Below are 9,549 nucleotides of genomic sequence, written 5' to 3'. Positions count from 1 at the left end.
AAATTTTAAGATTGTTTGTTTCATTTTTGTGAAAAATGCCACTGGAATTTTGATAGGGATGAAACTGAATCAGCATATTGCTTTGGGCAGTATGGATATTTTAGCAATAGTAATGTTTCTAATCCATGAAAATGGAATATCTTTTCATTTTTTTCTGTCTTTAATTTCTTTCATCAGTGTCATATATTTTTCCATGTACAGATCTTTAATTTCCATGGTTATATTTACTCATAAGTATTTATTCTTTTTGACACTTTGTGAATGGAATGATTAATTTATTTTTAAAGACAGTTTGTTGTTAGTATATATGTGTATGTGTGTGTGTGTGTGTATTGGAGAAGGCAATGGCACCCACTCCAGTACTCTTGCCTGGAAAATCCCATGGATGGAGGAGCCTGGTAGGCTGCAGTCCATGGGGTCGCTAAGAGTCGGACACAACTGAGTGACTTCACTTTCACTTTTCACTTTCATGCATTGGAGAAGGAAATGGCAACCCACTCCAGTGTTCTTGCCTGGAGAATCCCAGGGACTGGGGAGCCTGGTGGGCTGCTGTCTATGGGGCCTCATAGAGTCGGACATGACTGAAGCAACTTAGCAGCAGCAGTAGCAGTGTGTGTGTGTGTGTGTGTGTGTGTGTATAAAATAGACACACAAGTGATTTTTGTATGTTGATACTGTATCCTGCAACTTTACTGAAGTTATTTATCCTAATAGTTTTTGTGTGTGTGTGTGTGAAGTGTTTCAGATTTTCTATATTAGTTTATATCACCTGAAAATAGAGACAATTTTACTTCATTTGGATGCTTTTTATTTTTTTCCTAATTGCTCTGACTAGAACTTCAAGTACTGCGTTGAATAGGAGTGTCAATAGTGGGCATTCTTGTCTTGTTCCCGATCTTAGAGGAAACACTTTCAGCTTTCAACCATCAAATATGATGTTAGCTGTGGGCTTGTCATATATGTTGCCTGTGCTTGAAGTTCAATGAGCTGTTTTCAATATTTACCTACTGGCCTCCTCAGCAAACTTTGCCTTTCTTGATGATTCCATTATTCTTTTATTAAATAACAGATCTATTAATAGTTAAATCATATACCATACAATTTACTCCTTCAAAATGTAAAATTCGGTGGCTTTTGACATAGTCAGAGTTTTTCAAACATCACTAAAATTCATTTTAGAACACACCCTTTAGCAGCCACTTCCCAGTTCTCCCCAAATTGTTAGTTCTAAGTAACCACCATCCTACTCTCAGTCCCTGTGGATTTGCCTATGGGCATTGTATGTAAATAGAATCATATAATATGTGGTCCTTTGTGGCTAGCTTCTTTCAGTTAATTTTTTCAAGATTAATCCATGTTGCAGCATGTATCAGTACTTCATTTATTTTTATTGTTGAATAATATTTCATTGCGTGGACATAACAGACCTTATTTGTCCATTCAGCAGTTGATGGATAGTTGTTTCCATTTTTTTGGCTATTATTAATAATTCTGGATGAACATTGTCCCCCTCTGACCTGGCTGTGATGAACATTTCTATACAAGTTTTTCTGTTCAGTTCAGTTAAGTCACCCAGTGGTGTCCGACTCTTTGTGACCCCATGAAGCGCAGCCCGGCAGGCCTCCCTGTCCATCACCAACTCCCAGAGTCCAGCCAAACCCATGTCCATTATGTCGGTGATGCCATCTAACCATCTCATCCTCTGTCGTCCCCTTCTACTCCTGCCCTCAATCTTTCCCAGCATGAGGGTCTTTTCCAATGAGTCAGTTCTTCACATCAGGTGGCCAAAGTATTGAAGTTTCAGCTTCAACATCAGTCCCTCCAATGAACACCCAGGACTGATCTCCTTTAGGATGGACTGGTTGGATCTCCTTGCAGTCCAAGGGACTCTCAAGAGTATTCTCCAACACCACAATTCAAAAGCATCAATTCTTCCGCGCTCAGCTTTCTTATAGTCCAACTCTCACATCCATACATGACTACTGGAAAAACCAAAGCCTTGACTAGAGGGACCTTTGTTGGCAAAGTAATGTCTCTGCTTTTTAATATGCTGTCTAGGTTGGTCATAACTTTCTTTCCAAGGAGTAAGCGTCTTTTAATTTCATGACTGCAGTCACCGTCTGCAGTGATTTTGGACCCCAGAAAAATAAAGTCAGCCACTGTTTCCACTGTTTCCCCATCTATGTGCCACGAAGTGATGGGACCGGATGCCACGATCTTCGTTTTCTGAATGTTCAGCTTTAAGCCAACTTTTTCACTCTCCTCTATCACTTTCATCAAGAGGCTCTTTAGTTCTTCTTCACTTTCTGCCATAAGGGTGGTGTCATCTGCATATCTTAGGTTATTGATATTTCTCCCGGCAATCTTGATTCCAGCTTCTGCTTCCTCCAGCCCAGCGATTCTCATGATGTAGCCTGCATATAAGCTAAATAAGCAGGGTGACAATATACAGCCTTGACATACTCCTTTTCCTATTTGGAACCAGTCTGTTGTTCCATGTCCAGTTCTAACTGTTGCTTCCTGACCTGTATACAGGTTTCTCAAGAGGCAGGTCAGGTGGTCTGGTATTCTCATCTCTTTCAGAATTTCCCACAGTTTATTGTGATCCATACAGTCAAAGGCTTTGGCATAGTCAATAAAGCAGAAATAGATGTTTTTCTGGAACGCTCTTGCTTTTTTGATGATCCAGCGGATGTTGGCAATTTGATCTCTGGTTCCTCTACCTTTTCTAAAACCAGCTTGAACATCTGGAATTTCACAGTTCACGTATTGCTGAAGCCTGGCTTGGAGAATTTTGAGCATTACTTTACTAGCGTGTGAGATGAGTGCAATTGTGCAGTAGTTTGAGCATTCTTTGGCATTGCCTTTCTTTGGGATTGGGATGAAAACTGACCTTTTCCAGTCCTGTGGCCACTGCTGAGTTTTCCAAATTTGCTGGCATATTTAGTGCAGCACTTTCACAGCATCATATTTTAGGGTTTGAAATAACTCAACTGGAATTCCATCACCTCCATTAGCTTTGTTCATAGTGATGCTTCCCAAGATCCACTTGACTTCACATTCCAGGATGTCTGGCTCTAGGTGAGTGTGAGTGATCACACCATCGTGATCATCTGGGTTGTGAAGATCTTTCTTGTACAGTTCTTCTGTGTATTCTTGCCACCTCTTCTTAATATCTTCTGTTTCTGTTAGGTCCCTACCATTTCTGTCCTTTATCAAGGCCATCTTCACATGAAATGTTCCCTTGGTATCTAATTTTCTTGAAGAGATCTCTAGTCTTTCCTATTCTGTTGTTTTCCTCTATTTCTTTGCATTGATCGCCAAGGAAGGCTTTCTTATCTCTCCTTGCTATTCTTTGGAACTCTGTATTCAAATAGGTATATCTATTTGACACTGTGTTTGAGTGTCTCCTGTGGAGGTGTGGGTCAGCAGCAGCCTGCCGCAGGGGCAAGACTTTGGGTGCAACAGACCTAAGTATGGCATAAGCCCTCTTGGAGGAGGTCGCCATTAACCCCACCATAGAGCTGCCAGATCTTACACAGGACTGGGGAAACAGACTCTTAGAGAGCATAAACAGAACCTTGTGTGCACCAGGACTCAGGAGAAAGGAGCAGTGACCCCACAAGTGACTGACCCAGACTTGCCCATGAGTGGCCAGGAGTCTCCAGCAGAGGTGTGGGTTGACGGTGGCCTGCTGCAGGGTTGGGGGTACTGAGGGTAGCAGTATGTGCGTGGGACTTTTTGAAAGAGGTCAGCATTGTCTTCATTACCTCCATCATAATTTGGCCTCAGGTCAAATAACAGGGAGGGAACACAGCCCTGGCCTTGAACAGAAAATTGGATTAAAAATTTACTGAGCTTGGCCCTGCCCATCAGAATAAGACCCAGTTTCCCCCGCAGTCAGTCTCTCCCATCAGGAAGCTTCCATAAACCTCTCATCCTTCTCCATCAAAGGGCAGATAGACTGAAAACCACAATCACAGAAAACTAACCAATCTGATCTCATGGACCACAGTCTTATCTAACTCAATGAAACTATAAGCTGTGCTGTGTAGACTCACCCAAGACGGAGGCATCATGGAGGAGAATTCTGACAAAACGTGGTCCACTGGAGAAGGGAATGGCAAACCACTTCAGTATTCTTGCCTTGAGAACCCCATGAACAGTATGAAAAGGCAAAAAGATAGGACACTGAAAGATGAACTCCCCAGGTCAGTAGGTGCCCAATATGCTACTGGAGATCAGTGGAGAAATAACTCCAGAAAGAATGAAGGGATGCAGCCAAAGCAAAAACAACAGCCACTTGTGGATGGGACGGGTGATAGAAGCCAAGATTCGATGCTATAAAGAGCAATATTGCATAGGAACCTGGAATGTTAGGTCCATGAATCAAGGCAAATTGGAAGTGGTCAAACAGGAGATGGCAAGAGTGAATGTCGACATTCTAGGAATCAGTGAATTAAAATGGACTGGATGGGTGAATTTATATCTACTACTGTGGGCACCAATCCCTTAGAAGAAACTGAGTAGCCATCATAGTCAACAAAAGAGTCCAAAATGAAGTACTTGGCTGCAATCTCAAAAACTACAGAATGATCTCTGTTTCCAAGGCAAACCATTCAGTATCACAATAATCCAAGTCTATGTCCCGACCAGAAATGCTGAAGAAGCTGAAGTTGAATGGTTCTCGTTCAGTTCAGTTGAGTCATTCAGTCATGTCCGACTCTTTGCGACCCCATGAATCGCAGCACACCTGGCCTCCCTGTCCATCACCAACTCCTGGAGTTCACTCAGACTCACGTCCATCGAGTCAGTGATGCCATCCAGCCATCTCATCCTCTGTCGTCCCCTTTTCCTCCTGCTCCCAATCCCTCCCAGCATCAGAGTCTTTTCCAATGAGTCAACTCTTCGTATGAGGTGGCCAAAGCACTGGAGTTTCAGCTATAGTATCATTCCTTCCAAAGGAATCCCAGGGCTGATCTCCTTCAGAATGGACTGGTTAGATCTCCTTGCAGTCCAAGGGACTCTCAAAAGTCTTCTCCAACACCACAGTTCAAAAGCATCAATTCTTTGGTGCTCAGCTTTCTTCACAGTCCAACTCTCACATCCATACATGACCACTGGAAAAACCATAGCCTTGACTAGACGGACCTTTGTTGGCAAAGTAATGTCTCTGCTTTTCAATATGCCATCTAGGTGGTCATAACTTTTCTTCCAAGGAGTAATCATCTTTTAATTTCAGAATGGTTCTATGAAGACCTATAAGACCTTCTAGAACTAACACTGAAAAAAGATGTCTTTTTCATCATAGAGGACTGGAATGCAAAAGTAGGAAGTCAAGAGATACCTGAAATAACAGGCAAATTTAGCCTTGGAGCATAGAATGAAGCAGGGTAAAGGCCAATAGAGTTTTGCCAAGAGAACACACTGGTCATAGCAAACACCCTCTTCCAATAACACAAGAGAAGACTCTACATATGGACATCACCAGATGATCAATACCGAGATCAAATTGATTATATCCTTTGCAGCCAAAGGAGGAGAAGCTCTATACAGTCAGCAGAAACAAGACTGGGAGCTGATTGTGGCTCAGATCATGAACTCCTTATTGCCAAATTTAGACTTAAGTTGAATAAAGTAGGGAAAACCACTAGACCATTCAGGTATGACCTAAATCAAATCCCTTGCGATTATACAGTGGAAGTGACGAATAGATTCAAGGGATTAGATTTGACAGACAGAGTGCCTGAGGAACTATGGACATGAGGCATGTGACATTGTACAGGAGGCAGGGATCAAGACCATCCCCAAGAAAAAGAAATTCAAAAAAGCAAAATGGCTGTCTGAGGAGGCCTTACAAGTAGCTGTGAAAAGCAGAGAAGTGAAAGGCAAAGAAGAAAAGGAAAGATATACCTATTTGAATGCAGAGTTCCAAAGAATAGCAAGGAGAGATAAGAATGCTTTCCTTGGCGATCAATGCAAAGAAATAGAGGAAAACAACAGAATGGGAAAGACTAGAGATCTCTTCAAGAAAATTAGAGATATCAGGGGAACATTTCATGCAAAGATGGGCACAATAAAGGTCAGAAATGATATGGACCTAACAGAAGCAGAAGACATTAAAAAGAGGTGACAAAAATACACAGAAGAACTATACAAAAAGGATCTTCACAACCTAGATAATCACGATGGTGTGATCACTCACCTAGTATCAGACATCCTGGAATGAGAAGTCAAGTGGGCCTTAGAAAGCATCACTACGAACAAAGCTAGTGGAGGAGATGGAATTCCATTTGAGCTATTTCAAATCCTGGAAGATGATGCTGTGAAAGTGCTGCACTCAATATGCCAGCACATTTGGAAAACTCAGCAGTGGCCACAGGACTGGAAAAGATCAGTTTTCATTTCAATCCCAAAGAAAGGCAATGCCAAAGAATGCTCAAACTACTGCACAGTTGCACTCATCTCACATGCTAGCAAAGTAATGCTCAGAATTCTCCAAGCCAGGTCTCAACAGTACGTGAACCGTGAACTTCCAGATGTTCCAGCTGGATTTAGAAAAAGCAGAGGAACCAGAAATCAAATTGCCAACATCCGTTAGATCATCGGAAAAGCAAGAGAGTTCCAGAAAACCTTCTGCTTTATGGACTATGCCAAAGCCTTTGACTGCGTGGATCACAGCAAACTGGAAAATTCTTAAAGAGATGTGCTTATTGGTCACTTGTAAAACTCCTTTGAAGAAACATATATTCTGATTATCTACTTTTTGGGTTATTTATGTTTTCATTTTTGAGTTATGGGACTTATTTATATATTCTAGTTAGAAGATCCTTACCAAATAAGTTTTAGTTTTTAGTTGTAAGTCATGTCCGACTCTTGCAACCACATGGACTGTAACCCGCTAGGCTCCTTTCTACATGGGATTTCCCAGGCAAGAATACTGGAATGGTTGCCATTTCTTTCTCTAGGGAATCTTCCCAGCCCAGAAATTGAACCCACATCTCCTGCATTGGCAGGCAGATCCTTTACCACTGAGCCACCAGGGAAACCCTATCAAATATGTGACATGCAAACTTTCTCCCATTCTGTAGATTGCCTTTTACTTTCTGGATGGTGTCCTTTGCAGCAGAGAAATTTTTTATTTTGATGATGTCCAGTTTATTTATGGGCTTCCCATTTGGCACTGTTGGTAAAGAAACCACCTGCCAATGCAGGAGACATAAGAAATGAAAGAGACATAAGAAATGCAGGTTTGATCCCTGCATTGGGAAGATCCCCTGGAGGAAGGCATGGCAACCCTCTTCAGTATTCTTGCCTGCCCAATCCCATGGTCAGAGAAGCCTGGAGGGCTACAGTCCATAGGGTCGCACAGAGTCAGATACGACTGAAGTAAGTTAGCATGCAATTTTTTTGTTGTTGCTTATGCTTCTGATGCCATATCTAGAAATTATTGCCTAATTCAAGGTAACAAAGATTTACTCCTGTGTTTTCTTCTGGAGGTTTATGATTTTGGCTTTTACATTTAGATCTATTTTGAATTAATTTTTGTACATGATATGAGATATTATTCTTGAAAAAATTTCATACCCTGACTTCTGTGAAACCACATCCTTCTCATTTTCTCCTGAGTCTGCACATGGCCCCTTTCAGCATTTATTAATTTTTTAAGAAGAGTTTCTTGTATTTTTAAATGTTGAGTTTCCGCCCCCCCTCCCCAAAGTTTTGTCTTAGCTTATCTTCTCTTCTTCTTAAGTACTCTTTCCTGGGGAATATCAACAAGAGGAGACCATGTGCTGATGATTCCCAAATATATATATATATCTGTTATAGACTTCTGTGAAACTTAGACCATCTTATCCAATTTCTAATTCTATGTCTACTATTTGTTCTCTCAGGAACACAGACATTCAAAATCTTCAAACAAAAGCACATTTTGGACATTCCCATTTCCCCAGTCTTGGGCCACTATTTAGCTGTGAAAGCTGAAAACTTAAGTGCCATCTTGACATTTCCTTCTCTTTTGTTCTCAAATCCAGTCATAACCAATCTCTCAGTGTTATCTCCTACATATTTCTAAATTTAATCCATTTTTTTCTGTCTCAACTTAAACCATCCTAATTATGTGACTTTTCATACTCTTCTAGATCTTAGAAGCTTTCTAACAGATTCCAACTCATTTATTCTAGACCACCTTAATATTCCTCTCCACTCTGCAGCCAGCATTTCCAAAATATAATCTTGACCCTGCCAATAAAATAGTTGCCACTATCAGTAAAAACTCCCGAACTCCAATTCCCAATGATTAAAAATAAAATCTTCTCCAGTGCTCTGAGGATTGGCCTTTCAGACTCGATCATCTTATTCTCCATGTATAGACAAACTGGCTTTTCCCTCTTATCTTCAAAAATGCCATAGTCCTTCTCTTAACACCATGAACGTAGATGCAAGCCATTCTATCAGTCTGGAACTCCCATCCCTACTTTGTCCATTTAATGTCTTCCCACTCTATAGATTTCAGATCAAATGGTATGCTCTGATTTTTAATTGGGATATAATTACATACAACATTGTATAAATTTAAGGTGTACAGTGTGTTGATTTTATTTATTGCAATATGATTGCCATCATAGCTTTCACTAGCACCTCTATCATGTGACATAATAACCGTTTCTATTCTGTGGTGAGAACATTTATGATCTAGTCCCCTAGAAATTTTGAATAGACACTTTCCCAAAGAAATACAAATGGTCAATAGTCTATAAAAAGATGCTCAACATTACTAATCACTGCTGCTGCTGCTGCTAAGTCGCTTGAGTCGTGTCCGACTCTGTGAGACCCCATAGACGGAAGCCCACCAGGCTCCCCCATCCCTGGGATTCTCTAGGCAAGAACACTGGAGTGGGCCGCCATTTCCTTCTCTAATGTGTGAAAGGGAAAAGTGAAAGTGAAGTCACTCAGTCGTGTCCGACTCTTAGCAACCCCATGGACTGCAGCCCACCAGGCTCCTCTGTCCATGGGATTTTCCAGGCAAGTGTACTGGAGTGGGGTGCCATTGCCTTCTCCAACTAATCACTAGGGAGGTACAAATCAAAGCCACATTGAAATGTCACTTCACCTCTGTCAGAATGGCTATCATCAGGAAAACAAGCCAGGAACTTCTCTCATGATCCAGTGGTTAAGAATCTGCCTTCCAAGGCAGAAGGCATTGGGGACACAGGTTTAATCCCTGGCCAGGGAACTAAGATCCCACATGCTGCAGGGCAATGAGGTCTGCACCCCACAACTAGAGAAATCCTGTGCACTGCAAGGAAATCCCAGCACAGCCAAAAGAAAAGAAGACAAGCAATAACAAGTGTTGGTGAAGACGTGGAGGAAAGGGAACCCTCATGCACCGTGGGTGGGGATGTAAATTTGTGCAGCCACTATGGAAAACGGAATGAAGTTTTCTAAAAAAAAATAATGAAATATAACTGCAATATGGTCCATCAATCTTACTACAGGGTCTATATACAAAAGAAATGAAAACAGGTATCAAAAATTTATCTTCAG

Source organism: Bubalus kerabau, chromosome 13 (genome assembly GCF_029407905.1).
Source record: "Bubalus kerabau isolate K-KA32 ecotype Philippines breed swamp buffalo chromosome 13, PCC_UOA_SB_1v2, whole genome shotgun sequence".
Lineage (NCBI taxonomy): Eukaryota > Metazoa > Chordata > Mammalia > Artiodactyla > Bovidae > Bubalus > Bubalus kerabau.
Note: the sequence above shows the minus strand (reverse complement) of the source record.